We start from the raw sequence: 17,168 nt of genomic DNA on the forward strand, positions 1-17,168 counted from the left end.
AATGGTGAAGGCCCTCACAGCCCACCACAATTGCCAAGGCGTTCATAGGCACAGAAGGATTCAGACCATGAACAACCTGTGCCAGCCCCAGTAGGCAGATGGAGGCGTGCCCAATATGCCCACTCCTTGGCAAAGAGGGAACGTACAGCACATACACTGACAGTGTAGGCCCCTACGGACTGACACACTTCTCCACCTGCACACACAGTAAAAAGGATTGCACACACACACACGACCACCTGCAAATTGTAATGTATAGGTGGCCTATTGTGTGAATCCTACATAGGCAGCCCTCAACTATTGCACACACAACAGCTATTGGAACAAGGAAAGTCTACACCTGAGCAGTAAACGAAGCTAACAGCATATGTTGATACTGTATGTATAGGTTCCTAGGTACATCGGTAGGTACATGCCCGGTTGTCAGAGGCCATTCAGCAGCCTAGACAAAATGTGTCTGCTATCACCACCCCATCGATTAACCAACTGTCCCTCTGTGGAGCAGAGCCAATTGCGGGATCCATGTGTGTAACCACTGTTCCCCACCTACTCTGCATGGATTCCCCGGTGTGTTAATGAGAGCCTCCATATAATGTAATTAGGGATGTAGTGCCAAAGCATGGGGAGTACCCATGACAGGTATCTGCCACCCCAGCATTCCCCAGTTATGGTTGTGTCAAGGTGTAGCACATTACAGTGTGTGGCTCACTCTGACAAAGATTCCCAATGCTGGAGCACATCCATTAAACATCACTTGGACATACCATTAATTGGTATCATCCATATGTAAACTAACTGAGTTACACATTTGACTGCAGTATGGAGGAACAGCCATAGTACAGTCCACATGTAAAACACCATTAACACCTGTACAAATCCCAGATGACCAAGTGGTAAAGCCACTGACTGTGTCGTGTATGTACCCGGTTCCACGTCCTGCAAGGTCCGTTACTTAATCCCGATGGCATGAATAATGGATGTTGGATGCAGGTCATTAGAGCACGTTTAAGCACATGTTATCGGGTTTATGTGGCGGCAAGTGACGGTAAGTGTCATTTAAACATGACTACACAGATATGCGCAAAACAGGTGTAAGCTTTGCCGAATTCCGCACAGATCACGATCAAAGATGTCCAGAACAGGTGAAACCAGCATTATTCACTCTTGTACTAACAGTGCCTGCTCTGAGAGGTAAAACAATCACTGGCAGGGGTAGAACACGCAACCATGTACACAATCACATACCACTAAGCTACCCGAGATGTACCAATGGCAGGTGTGTATTGTGACAGGTTAAAACACAAAAGGGCGGAGTTCAGCAAACAGTATACACTGCCATGTACCCAATGAAAGGTGTGTACACTCTCTCTCTCTCTCTCTCTCTCTCTATATATATATATATATATATATATATATATATATATATATATATATATATATATCTATAATAGGGATAGAAAGGGTGATAGAGAGATGTATGTCAATATATACAGATATACATATATCTGCGAATATATAAACAGGTTAACGACTTGTACACAACCATGGAGGTACAAATAAATAGGATACTGCCAACTACCAAATGCTTTACATACCGACACGCATAATCACAAGGCTTAAAGACCGAAAGACCACAGTACCGAAACACTATAACCGCGAGTAATATTATCACGATGTTAAGGGACATTTAGTTATTGCTGCTGGTGCTGCGGTCCAGGTAGGTACTGTGTTTAAGTGTGGTTCTGATTGCTGTAGTGTGTGTAAGTGCGTGTTGAGAGTTTGGTGTGTGTTTCCATGGGACTGTAATGTGTGTGTGTGTGTGTGTTTGCATCATGTGTCTGTTCGCGCTAACTCGGAGGTAGATTATTACATTAGTTGTGGTCATAGCTGGCCTTAGGCATATGGTTACCACCTGTCCCACTTTGAGAGGGACAGTCCCTCTTTGGGCAGTTGTGTCCTGACAACAAATATTAAAAAGGGCAAATATACCGTGATTGTAGGACATAATGATGTCCCATATATTATGTAATAGTTGCGTTAAATAGTTATTTCTGTCTCTAAAATATGTAAATTGTACAAGAAACATAATAAGCAACTAAAGTGCTACAAGAATAAGGTTTTATTTAGGGCAAAAGTAAGTTCTATCCTTTGTACTGACAGTGAGTATGTGTCGGCCTCTAAACCCCGATGTGTAGCATGCAAATGTCCCACTATGGCCATTTGAAAAGGTGGCAACCCAAGCCAAAGAGTCTGAGTCACCAACACAACTGCAATGAGTGCAAATATCTGTGACAGAAATACATGAGACAGCTTTCATGTAGCAACATTTCAGTACATATCGATGTATTTTGGAGGGATTGAAGGATCAACATCACCTGCATGCTATATAGGAACCAATTAACAATGGCTTAATGAATAAGCCTGCAATAACCATAGTATTAGTCTACTAAATGACAGGTCTTCAATTAGGGAAGGGGCCCCCACATACATATGGAATATGTATAAATGCAGTCCCCACAAACCTTTATCTGCTATGTACACCCACCTACATCTCCCCTACAGCCGAAACAATTGCAATACAGACTGTAATAACATCACAAGCATCCACTCACTTAATGACATCTGCGGAAGTGTTAACATACCTTGTAAGAGACACACTCGTAATGACGCTATGTGAAATTGTTGCTGTTGTACAATGGAACAGACGCCGATGTTACAGGTTTTGTTTGCAATAATCTCGTATCAGATGGTTGAGATAACAGCTACACTCACATGTAGAACTATTTACTCTAGCCGTCACACACAATCCACGGGGGACATGAATTCAAAGTATCTGTGTCTCTCCATATAGCAGTTGCAATTCATCACAATAAAATACATCCAGACCGTCTCACTCGAAGGTAGGGCAAAAGGACAATGCCCAAGTGGAGTATTCAATTATATCCCACTGTTGCCATGTAATTGGCCAATGGAGTAGCTGCACAGCTGATGTGCATGTAATAATTTACTCCGGAACACCCATTGGTGGCAGGATACCACATGTTACAGGTATCTACGTATAAAACGATGGCTTGCCATACATTCAAACTGTATGCTCATACCATAGAACCATTTAAAGAGGAAAGGAGTAACACAGATATCATCGTAAACTCGGACCACTAAGAAGGTATGTAGAACACTGAGTATGTTAGTGTATGTAGTGCCTGTTCTGTATTAATGAAAGTGTACGCAATGCATACAGTGGGAAAAGGTATCATGTTGTGATGTCTTGTTGAGCATAGTAACGCTTGTAGAAATTGTGTGTACTGCTGTGGGCCACAAGGTAAACATCTCATACACCACAAGGGATGCTACATAAGGGCTTTAAACATAACAATTCCACTCCAGCCGCTGTCGGTGGTAGGGTTTATCCAACAAGTACGTGCCATAACAGGGGATAGTATATGTTGATATACTGTGAAGGTAGGCATATGTATGGGCGTATAACGAGAATAACATGCCTAAGTGGTCCTGCTGTGCAATTATGCTTTGCATTATGGGATATGGTTTCAAAAATGTGAAATGTACAGTATTGTAGGTAGATATGTCAAATATTTTACATAGCATGACTGTTATATTATGCAAACATAAGGTATGTGTATTGGAATGTACAATACACAATAACAGGATACATATGGCTTGTAGTCACCAGACAGTGTAACAGCATGATAGCTAATTGAAATGGAAGAGCTACTCAATTATCCATGCACAAAGGACATGTAATAGCTTCATAGGTTCATAGTTAGGTACTATGCTGTCTGGCCAAGTCCATTTGTAAGCCCAAATACAGTGTTTTCACTGGCGGCACCTCCCTAGGTTAGTGTTCTGTGCCTGTGAACAGCACAGCCATTTGTTTCCTGCACCTGTGTACAGTACAGCCACTGCAGTGATCCCTGGCGTACATGTCTGTTCCCCATCCACCCATCGAGGTATCTCATGAAGAGTGTTAGTGAGGGTCCCTGCCTGATGTACATAGGAATCATGTTCCAAATCATGGTGAGTGTCCGTTTCAGGAATGTATCCCTCCAGCACGTGCTACTCATCGTTGCATTTGGGTACATATCCCAGAGCATGTTGCTCTCAGTGGCTTTTGCTTATGTTGCTTATGTGGAGCATATCCATCAATATTGTTGTGGACATGGGCCTTGTATTTTCAGCAGGGGTCACCTCTGAGTATGCAGTATGCAAAGGACTACAGTTGGGGTTTCAGTAGTTGTGCTGCGTACGTCATCCTTCGGAGATGAGTAATACTATTGGTGTGTTAATGTTGTGGTATTTAAAGCTGTTGCTGTTCCATAAGGTACACCCCAAATGGGGTGTTGTACCCTTGAACGTGTTTATAAGTCAGGAGTATAGAGGTACAATGGCAGCCTTTGTTCCAGCTACAAACCCATTACAGATTAGGGTGACCATGTAGAAGGATATTCATGCCCCCTTGGCAATAAGGTTATCAAAGGACCGGGTGCTATCTACGTGTGTACTAAGATCCCTTATAATGTCTTATGTATGTAGGGGACTACCACCTATGTGATAGTCACTGGGTGATTGTTGTAATCTAAAGAGGATGTCTATGCACCTTGTGGCATGCTGCTTGAGGCCATGTTACCGACACCAGTTATCCGTCACAGTGATACCCTTATGGAGGGTGTGTATATTAGCTGGTGAATCAATCATGGCCCCTAGTTTGCAGTCATCTGGCAACCTATTCAGGGAAAGTCTTTCTGTGCTAGACTGTACCTCAGGGAAGCATATAACGAACATGAGGGTCCCTATGACCGAGGACTGGGGTATGCCAATTGTAACTGATGTACAGTAGGAACTGCAGTATGCTACCCTCACTGCATGTGTCCTGTCCGTGAGCCACTTTGCATAACATCTCAAGACGTATAGGTCACTGTACAGATGGATGTGTATAGTGACAATACCAGAATGGTGAATGGTGTTGAAAGCCAATGAGAGGACAAGGTAGGCTGTGTGGACCTCCTTACCATCATCGACTACCTTGGTAACTGTCTCAAAGGACTCCACCAGGTGTAGGCACCATGGTGTGGCCCTAACAAATCCAACCTGGGTGGTATCAAAGGTTTGGAGGCCAACAATGTCTCTGTGAATGACTTCCATGATGATGTTCTCCATAGCCTTTCAGAACAGTCTAGTCAGGCGTATAGGGCAATAGTTCCTCTGGTCCATTGTGGCGCCACCTTTGTGGAGTGTGATAACTATTTCTGTGCGCCATTCAGGGTCCAGAATGCCTGATACAAGGCTATTAGTGAATCTGGTGCCCAAGTGGGGAGCCATGTCGTTCTGAGGTTTGTGTAAATCACAGCCTGGGATGTTGGATGGTCACATGGAGTGTGTGTTCCAGGCTTTAGAGAGAGCAGGTTTGAACTGCGTAGTTGTGACCGCAGGGACTCTGCATTGATCCTGTATAGATTTGGGCCCTTTAGGGTGTGAGAAGGGTGTGAAGTTAGCTCCCAGGTTGTTGCCAATATCAGTCGGTTCTGTAATGTTTCTGCCTAACCATTGTATGTTGGAGCAGATGTGGGTATTAACATCGAGAATAGTGACATACCTCCATAATGCTTAGTGGTAGTCCTTGGAATGTGTTGCAGTAATGTTTATGTAGCTAGCATTGGAGGATGTAAGAAGGGATCCCAGAATCCTACTGAGGCTGACCAGGGAGCTACCCCACCCATGGGAGTGTACCCTACTTTGCAATAGTCTCCTTCTGTCGTGCATTATGTCCATGACAGTGGACCCCCAGAGTGGCGTCCGTTATGTGGTGGGTACCGTCATGGCTCTGTTTGGGATAGTATGATCCATGCAGTCGTGTAAGTGCTAATGAAGTGCAGCTGGGAATGTTTCTGCATTCATAACTATATTGTCCATCTGCACGGGTGTCATGGCGTTTACTACTTCTGTCATACAAAGCGTGAAGCTGGCTTTGTAGAAATATTGTACTGTGTTTTCCGTGAAGGGTGTGGTGCCGGGATGTGGATAACAAGCGTGATTAGCATACGTTCGGAACTGAAAAACAAGGGGATAACCCCAGGTGTGTAACACCAGTCACACATGTTGGTAATGTCCAGGTCTAGGATATTGTTGGCCTTGGTGGTGTGTGTATAGCTTGATCCAGCCGATTGGAGTTTATTAATCCACGAATGTGTTGGCCTAATGTGCCGGTACATGAGTAGGTATCACAGTTAGGTGTGCGGTAGTGTCTGTCAGATCAGTAGTCCTGTTTGAACCCCACTTTCCAGTACACCAAGAAATGAGGGCCGTTAACCGTGGGGTATGGTGTGGAATCCGTAGCAAGCTACAATTTGTATAGCAGTTCTGGCAACAGTTAGTTGCACTTGGATTGCCTCTGATGCATCGTGCTAAGCAACCAGCATGGAGGTGTGTACATCCCCTGTGAAATATGGACACACCTCTGCTGTGGGTGTTCCGGTCCTTGTTACATGACTGAAAGGTGTGGTCTGTGTAATAGCCTGTCAGTGCAGGGGTGCTCTCCGGAGCCTAGAAGCAGGTCACAGTCACTGCAGAGACATCGAAGTGTTCCATTATAAGGATTGCCTCGGATGAGTGCATTTGAGATGAAGATGTCAAGCATTGAGTAACATTGCCCTCAGGTTTTGCTTGCCTGTAACTGTACTAGTGGTGAATATGTTATTTGAAATGTGTCTAAAACAGGCAGTATAGGAGCAGCAAGAGCCTTAGATGTTATCCATAATCCCAGGGCTGACAGGTGCAGGCCATCTGTGCCAAAGCATTGTGGTTTGTCGACCATGTCATTCAAAGCAGACAGATACTGGATACCCTTGGAATGACACCAGAAGCAGAGGCAACTGTTGAAGTGAATAATTCTGTTGTTGTACTGTGTCATCAGTCTGGACTAAGGCAGAATGCTTCTCAGGGCTTGGGCGATACCTGCCTGGGCTACAAGATCGGAGAGCTATTTCATGTCCCTGTACATGTAGTCCAGGAAGTTACATCTCAGGGCATTCACACTAACGTGAAGAATGACAGTCATATTGTACCTGTTGAGGAGTGACCTGAGTGCATAGGTAATGTTGTGGATCCTGTTACCCCACAGCCATATGACAGTGACTATCGCCTTGTGTGGCCTGCTGTGTGGGACATCAGTGTGACCGCCTACAGAGTCACCTATGACTAGTGTGTTGGGTATGTTATAACACCCTATTGGCTGTAGCTGACAGGCACACATGAGTCTGTGGGCTATAAGTAATTGGTGCTGTGTATGGTGATGGGGGCTGCCTCTGTTGCCTACATAGAGTAGTATGGAGAGGCTCCGCAAATGTTGTACTCTTACTATGTGTGGCCTGTGGTGGTGGAGATCTACTGAGACTATGTGATGAGTGGGGTGTGCTGCAAATGTTTAACATTCCCACATGATTGTCAGGTTAAGTCTGGGTTGGAGAGAGCATTACCTCCAGCATGGCTACATATGTGCATCTCCCACAGGCTGTAGTGTCGTATGTTAGGAGGTGAGCATTGACTGTGTACATGAGACGATTGCTATATTGCCTCATGTTGCCCACATTCATCATATAGACAGGCAATAACACTGGTAATTGACATTTGGACATGCCTGTATATTCAACTGTTTCTCACAAGATATGTGAGGTAAGTGTGCACAACAGCTGTTGTACTGTAAGCATGCTGAAAATGGAAGGACAAACAGTGTTTACCTGTAGGAAATGAGTAGGATTGAGTGATATAGTAATTAGTAGCTCATGAAGTGCGTACATGTTCTGAGCAAGTGCTGAGCATGAATAAGCAATACAGATAGGGTGTTGGATAATATAAACTCATTGCCCCCCCAACAGGTACACAATCACATATCCATGAACACTACAGAGCCCCTGTAACCATAACTATGATGGTACAAGGTGCACTCAGGCTGCATGTGACCTGTTCAAATCCCTGGTCGTATAATACACATATGGCAAAACAGTTTGCTCTACACATACACTGCCATGTAAAACATAGGTTCATGGCAGTCTGTGAAAATACGGAATGGATCACACTAACAGTTATCACAACCCACAAAGTGGAGACACCACTCATAATGGGAGGCACATCACTATTACCCTGCTGAGTATGGTCTGAAAGCCTATGAACCTTAATCAACATAGATGTTGTTAGCAGTACAGATGTAGATGACAGTACCGATGAATTCATACTGCATAGCATACCTGTGACAGGTCAGAGGACATCATCACCCATACTGTGTTCCACCTACACTCAGTATACTACATGTACCTTCGTATGTCACAGGAGTGTTCTACCAGTGGCCTGTTCACAGAAGCACCACTACAAAAGGTGTCTGAGTGACATGTGCATATCACACCAGTGGCAGCTACAGTAAAACAGGGTTAATGTTTTGTACTCCCCTGTCATTGTAGCCCATACCACACAGACAAATGGGAGGCATCTTCATATGTGAGAATGTGAATGGCTATGACCTAGGAGCAATAGCTGACTCAGTTTTGTGGACAACATACAGCATGGGCTTTGTGGGTGAGGTGCATGACATATATGCACAATCTCCAGCTGCTTATTGCATTGTCACCGCTATGTTAATAACCCTGTACCCATTAACTACCACCTAGGCAGTGGTCAACATTATGGACACGGTGTGTAAGGGATAGTGCTGTGCAGTTTACCTCCCTGAGCTAGTGACATCACCAGGCCTATTAGGTAGTCATAAGAGGCAACCCAAGTCATGACAGGGTGCCATCCATGAGCATGGAGATCATTGGACAGCCATACTCAGCACTCACGTGACCAATATCGGACCACACATCACCTTTAAGGGGTATTGGCCATGCTTGGATGGGCGACACCAGCCTTCACAATCCTCATATCCACTATGCAGCATGCTGCCTACCCTGCATAAAGACATGTGCAACACTGTGATGTTGGACATGTTACACGTACATATCCTGATCTGAAAGACATACGTTATGGACAGCCACCTTCCTAGTACAAGGGTCGCCACATGCTGGACAGATCCCTGTGACATACATGTGACATACTCCTGCCATACCATGCAACCCTGTCCAGCAAAGCTGCATATGTCATCTCTGTCATACATGGTGCCATGATCGCATGGTAGATGTATCAGTGACTGTCTGGATCAGTAATGCGGCACTGATTCACCTGTTGGCTGGAACATGGCTGTCGGATACAGCTAGAAAACCTTACATCCTATGCCCATACATGGCCCAGGGCATACATACTATTACATGATCTTGGCCGTACATGCTATAGTTGATAACCATCCCTGCGAATACCATCCGGCTAGCCATTGTCCCATGTGTATCACATGTGCAACACAGGCGATACTTGGCAGGATGTTGAACTGCTGTACAGTGCCATATAGATGTATATGGCAAAACACATGCATGTAAAGGTTTCCGTGCGCATGTCTGCATTGTCACTGCCCATGTCCATGAAGGCAGTGTATGTGATGATATGTGACATATACACAGCATCAAGGTCAACAGCATTAATGTGCACACATCCAGGCATGTGCTGATAGGTAAGAACACCAGTACAGGCAAACAGACATGCCCACATGAAGACAGCATTCACATGGAATATGAGCAATGTAATGAGGTGACACACGTATATGGTGATAATATCCAATCCCCATCGGGTGTTACATGTGTGTGAAACAAACATGTCAGTCGTGTCAGTGTCATGACGATTTGCAAAGACAACTGTTCATAAGTATTAAATGTAATACACATGAATGTGAATCTGTATCTCTGTGCATCTCTGAGATGCTGTGACCTGTCTCCATCATTATGTCTTACAGATAATGCCTCGATCACAACTGCCGGCATATAGCTGCTTGGAGGATGATGCCCTCATACCATACCTCCATGATAACTATGAGGTACTGTTCAGCCATGTGCCACACCATGCCCAGCAGCATGATGACCTGTGGCGGGAACTTCGCAGGAGGGTTAATGATGTGGGAGGCCATAACCGCACCTACCATGCAAAACAGCATGCCAATGCAATTGCCAGGGAACAAGGTGGTACAGGTGGTGGGCCACCAACCCAGCCCCCACTCACACCTACCGAGGAGCTACTGGCCAGCCTGTGGACCCCATCAGAACAGCATCCACAAACTCTAGCTGCCATTGTGGAGGTGGGTGTCTCCCAACCACAGAGCCTGGAGTTGCCTGGTAAGTCACTACTGCACATATAAATATTATATCCCATTTAGTCACATGTGTCACTGTACACTATGTAATGTAACATCATATGCAAGGTTTGTTTACACACATGCCCATACTATAGTATGCTACCCTGTGCATGCACACATGTGCATACTCCATAGTATATGCTATTGTACTGGCGAATGTGTTAACATGCAAAGTGCACCCTGTAGCATTCATACAGTCATGGATAATGATCAAACTGCCATGTCACCCCTATACAGGTACCTCTGGCGTGCCGCAGAGACAGCAGTCTGGTGCAGGTGAGACAGTTATCAGTATCAGGCATGTGAATGCACAGATCTATTCGTTGTGTGGCCAGTTAACACATGTACACATAATGTATGGTCCAGTCACGATATGCAGGTCACAGCTTTCATCAATCACACTGGCTACCCATGTGAAATATATACAAACCAAATGAAACACCAACATGAAACCACAGTAACTGTCATTGCTAGATGTGTGGACAGCTGTCCATACAACGGTGGAGGTGTTGTTCAATGTAGGAATATGTACTATACATCAGAACAACACATGTGGGGTACGCAAACAGTACTACATAGTGAGCTGGGTTATGGGCAGCCCACATGATTCACCATTGTGGAATGTGCCCCTGCAATGAGTGCAGACATTGTGATGTGCCATCTGACATGTCCCGGACATGTAGTGGTCCGGCTGCAACATTGTCACACTATCCCATAAAACATACCCCACATACCAAACATACAACCCTTTGTCTGTATAACCCTGTGGACACTGGAGTATCTGACATCTATGGGTGTATGTCATATGGGACAACACAGACATGTGACATAGATGGCCATCACACACATCTGGCCAACACATATTCACACATGGCCATGGAGGATGGCCAGAGACATGTATTAACACACAGTAGATGTGATGTGTGTACACCCTGTTGCACATTGTCTACACATGGTCCAACTATAGCCTTTGATGAATGGTTATATAATAGATGTGAAACACTGGACATCCTAACAGCCTGTGAACAGCTTGTGGAGATGTCACTTAATTCAACCACATACGATGTGTTGCACATCATGACTGTGTCACAGCATGAACGTAGTCACCTGTACAGCTTCCACATACATACACAGACACCACATCAGGCCAGAGATACCATATATTTCCCTTGCTGCTATTGGACATCACTGTCAGCCATGCACCTCATGTGTGTGGTACATAAATGTCATGTGGGACATGGTGTATTGACCAGTCTGCCATGTGTGGACATGGTTGACAGGCAGCTAAGAAATGTTAGGAGTTGTGCAGGGGTGTCATCGGTATGTCTTCTGGTGACCTGTCACACATGACACAGCATGGTTTAGTGTGTATACACCTCAGCGACGTGGGTCACAATCCACAGTATGTATGTATTGTGTATGCACGCAGTCATGGCTATGCACTGTATGTGTGTTCCACACTGTATAGCAATAGAGATGCCTCATGATTCCATGCAATGGCATTGTGTCTTTACGTCACACTGTATAGCAATATAGACCCCTCATACCACCCTCAATGGTCATACACATCTGCTAAAAGTGCATTCTATCTGTAGGGCATACAGACAACACTGCAATGTGACACCATTGCACTGCTGTACATGTGTCAGGACACCATTGTGTCAAACATGTATGCATGTCACTGCACACATCAGCAGATTATATGTCATACTACATGTTAATGTCAAGGACATATGCCTCACATCAGCCATGTGTACTGTTAACCTGTGCTGGTCCACATGGTGTATCTCAGGGATGCATGCTTACTACCATGATTATGTGAAATGCATGGCTTCTGCTATGACACATGCTTGCTGTTGTGTGCAACCCAGGGATGTAATCTAACTAACAGTATTAATGTCTGAGCTGCATGCCATCTGCTGTATCACATGCATGCTGCATGCCTTCTGTCATATCACATGCATGGTTGTCTGTGTGTGTCTGTGTGTGTGCATGGTTGTCTGTGTGTGTGCATGGTTGTCTGTGTGTCTGTGTGTGTCTTTGTGTGTCTGTGTGGGTCTGTGTGTGTGTCTGTGTGTGTGTGTGTGTGTGTGTGTGTCCGTGTGTGTGTCTGTGTGTGTGTGTCTCTATTGTAATGTAGAGTCTTTGATTGCCTTCACATGTAATGTAGGTGCGTTGCCCTCCTGCGGTCCATCTGATGTTAGTGTCCCCACAGACTCTAGCAGTGATGAACATATGCTTGAGGTACAGGCAGGGTTGTCAGGGGCTGAATCTGTGCCTTTGGTTGCCTTCCCACCTATATCCCCCTCTTCCACGCACACAGTTTTCATGCCAACACATACCCCATCACCAGTGGCCATAGAGGAAAGACAGTTACTGTGTGTTAGCTTGGAACAGGAACGTGTGGTGGCTATGGAAGGTGTGTCTTCACACCATGGTGTCAGTGAAATGACTGCAGATGTGCCACACAAGCATATGGCCAGTGCTGCTCGTAGGAGGACCTCTGGCTGACATGCACCTGCACGACAGAGCGCAGCAGCTGGTGTCACCAGACGCATGTTTCAAACTGTAATGGTGGCACAGGCACATACTGAATGGCAGAATAAAGAAGGGCAGAGGCTTCAGAGGGCTGCTATCCATTCTTTAAATGAAAACATCCAGGCATTGGCAAATGCTCAACAGCATATTGCTGATGTTTTGGACAGGCGATTGGGTGACATGGTTGGAATCCTTGACTGTGGCATGGCAATCCGTGAACATGAGCTGTCTGTGCTGGAACATCTGGTAGGAGTGAGGCATAGGCCACGTGGACGTAGGCCAGCTACACCACCTGGTGCAGGTCTACGTGAACGAGCTACCTCACATGCCCGCTCCCATAGTGCAGGTAGCAGCATCAGTGCAGCTGGTGCTGCGCTGTCTACACAAGGACACAGCAGGCCACATGGACGTGGCCCTGGATGGTCCCAGCGGGGACACGGTTCCAGTGGACATGTGTCATCAGACAGTACCCAATCTGTACCTCTGTCTGGTAGTGCCTGTGCAACCCCTGGCAGGCACAAGTCACGTGGCCGTAGCCGGACACAGTGAGGTGTACATCCTGGTCTGTACAATCTGGAGCTGTCAATAATACCCCTGTGTAGGCTGGATACATGGCAGAAATGTGTGCACACATACACGCACACACCAGTAACATCTGTAGGGCATCAACACCCACATGCATAATAACCACACATCCAAGTATATCACAGGCCCTAACCCACACACATGATGTCATCCACTGGTGCAGCCTACGCCCCTGGCAAACATTATCACCCTGTGCATATAATGATGCCTGTGCCGCATCCCTGTCATCCACACCATCGGTGCAGGGACATGCTCATATGGTCTGATGCACAGGGTGAACAGAATAGTGAGATAGGTGTATATTACAATTGTTGTGTACTGTTGGCATGCAGCAGACATACCATGTAGTACAGGACTGGAATGCATTGTTTTATGTTCACAGCATGTGTCTTGGTAACAACAGTAACAGCATGTTGGTAATGATGCCCTGCGTCCCTCCTTAAGGTCTAATTGCATGTGTCATTACGTAACAGTGTTTGCAGTTAGAATGCATTGTTTTATGTTCACAGTATGTGTCTTGGTAACAACAGTAACATCATGTTGGTAATGATGCCCTGCTTCCCTCCTTAAGGTCTAATTGCATGTGTCATTAAGTACCAGTGTTTGCAGTTTCACATGTGTAAATGTGGAGTACTCACAGGCATGGATGGCAATACCAGCATTCTATACATAGCCTCAACCTCACTGTTAGAAAGGCTGACATTCCATAGATCTCTACACACCTACTGATCCAGGAGCATGTGAGCTGTGTACTAGGCTACAGTGGCTACAAACGTGACATCCATACCAGGTGACATCACAGGTACAGCTACATGGTGCGGGGGGTTTACACAGCGGTCTAGCTGATGTCAAGGGTAGGGGCCAGTTGATAGCATGAGGACTCACTGTGTAGCAGTAAAACACTGTCACGTTACAGGATGTGAACACACACAGGCATACACAGACACACACTGTAACATGCCCACACTCACGGGGTCAATGACACTGTAATACACACTTGATAGGGTTGAGATGAGGACCCCTGCCTATGTGGTGATCACCATTACAGTACTGTGCACCCACATGACGCAACACAGAGAATGAACATGTACAGGTAGTCAGTAATGCCTTAGACTGACGGCATCAACAGGGTAGTAGATTGCATCACCTTGAGGGGTTAGGGGCTCTATCTGTTCTCAATGGTGGCATACATCCTCACTCCATGCACCAGACAGCCATACATACATACACATACACACACTTGAGTCCTTACATGTCATGCACATACAGATAGCTAACGTGTGTGATACACACACCACCCCTGCCTATGGCTTGTTTTCTACACTGCAGTATGTACAGATCTCTACAACAGTGTACAGGGATGTGTAACAATTGGGATGTATTCCCCACCATATGTGGCATATATGGTCACACAAGCAAACACATATGGCAGTACTGTGAATCAAACACCTGCTATCTTCTGATACGTCTGACAGAAATGCAGCAGTATTGCCCGCATTACAATGTGTACCAATGCTACCTTCGGCAAGTGTGCTGCTATATGCACATGGGAGGACTTAAGTGTTACAGGTGTCAACTGATTTACAGTCAGTGACACCCTGACCGCTGTGTAGGTTGTATATCTTCACCTTAAATTACTGGAAACATAGCTTACTGTTTGCACATGTTATGGTAGGATGGCTTGTGACACACCTGTGAGCTGTCTTCAGCAAACATCCATCTGCAAAGGTGGCCCACCACTTTATGTACACACATCCATTCATACCTGATGTACATCTTACCGTACTGTCAGTATTTCACCATATACAGGTGTCAATGATGGGACTGCTTTGCAACTGCACGTTGTAGTAGGACACAGATGAACTGCAAACATCAGCTCTGCTCATGTATGGTAGCTGAATGCACACCACAGCATGTACATGTGTATAGGTCCTACATTCCTGTCATGTAGCCATGTTTGTATGCATTGCGATTGGTGAACATGTGTGACATACATGACACATGGACTATTGTATGATATGATAGTTGTCATGGGTAACCAGTACAGAGGAAATGTTAACTCAGTCAACATTGCTACCTTATGTACTGTTAGCATTCAACAGCCATGGACATACCTTCCATGTGCATGTGTGTAATCACTCTAGCCACGTGTCTGCACGAAGGACAGCATTAGCTATGCTTTGTACATATGTGTTGTGTGTGTGTGGGGCATGTACATATCCACGGTGGTTACATGTATGTCACATCCAAACATGGGTGTGTTGCCTGGTGTACAGCAACAGTTATCTGTTACAGCTGTATAAGACCGAGGGGCCCTGTTATGTGTACAGCTGACCTGGTTATGAATAGTGGTATCAGTGCATTGCATAACACATGATGGAACCCTGTCAGTACATGGGTACTCTGCACAGTTGCTGTACAGCTAGGTACCGTCCACTGGTCATGAGTAACATGGTGTTGTACTAATGTATGGATGTGTGTTGCTGGTCCAAGGACACAGTGATGTGTGAGGGCTACATACTACAGTGCGGCATTTACCACTGTGATCTGCACCTGACACATCTGTGATGGCTTTTGAGAGTGTACTGGTCAGTACATGTGAGTGGCCTTCATATACGTGGGGACACTAACACCTGGAGCGGTCCGTAATGGTCTTATGGCCCACATGTCTGTATCTGAGGTATACAGTGGTAGTGCTATTGTGCACAACTGAGCCTTATGCCAGGTGTTCCTCACTGCACAGATGTCAGTATTCCCCATTGTTGGATCTAGATTGGCAGCTATGATTACGAACGCTACACATCTAGCACTATTTAGCATACACATACAATGCAGTTGCCCTGTAGGTGTCAGGATGTTTACCTGGTCTCAGGTTCTTTGTCTAAGTATGGTACTACATGTGCGAAGTACCCACTCCTGCCAGGACAACACCATGGGTGGTATTAGTGTGCCAGGTTTGGATTGGTACAGCTAAGGTGATTGGTACAGCTAAGGTGTTGGACAGCAGCAGAAGACCGGTGTTAGACATATGTCGTACACCATTCATGCTGACAATGATTACTATCAACACACTGTGCCCTTCCCTGTTTAGAATCTGTGTGCATATAAGACAGCCCTTCGCTACTAAGTGTGTGAGCATGCCCAGTACGCCGTTGTGTAGATGGACACATAGTGCATTCCAGACTGACGTGTGCTAAGTGTGTGAACATGCCCAGTGACACCTTGTGTTGGTTGTGTGCCTCTGTGTATGGGCATGACCATTATTATCCTGTATAGCGATAGTGGTCATCCAAGCAACAGATGGCCATATCCCACTTCAGGATGGATTCCTACATTTAACACACTGGTTCACAGGTATGTACACCATAACTGCCAGCATCCATGTCGATGTCTGCATTCCTAGAAGGTCATGTTGACTGTCTTGAAAGGTGTACTGTCTGTGGCGCATCTCGTATCTATGTAGTGTTGTAATAGTGCTCCGTAGATAGCCAGTTGTCCTGCTCACACCACTACCAAGTGTTCATCTCCATCTGCCTTGGGACACTAATATGCTTTTAGACTGATCACACTCCATACAATCCTTATTGGCATCTTTGCCTTTGCTAATAATGTCACCCACCTAGAAGTATGCCTCTAGGAGTGCTGTGATCCAGTAATCTCTGTAACGCATTCTGTAACTGCGTAATGTTGTAGTGTGATAAGGTAGTCGGGTCTATGCTCTAATCCGAGCCCTGCCGTGTGTGTCTGTGTGTGTTTGTTTCCA

Source organism: Protopterus annectens, chromosome 2.part0, assembly GCF_019279795.1.
Source record: "Protopterus annectens isolate FY-2018-M chromosome 2.part0, PAN1.0, whole genome shotgun sequence".
Taxonomy (NCBI): Eukaryota; Metazoa; Chordata; order Ceratodontiformes; family Protopteridae; genus Protopterus; species Protopterus annectens.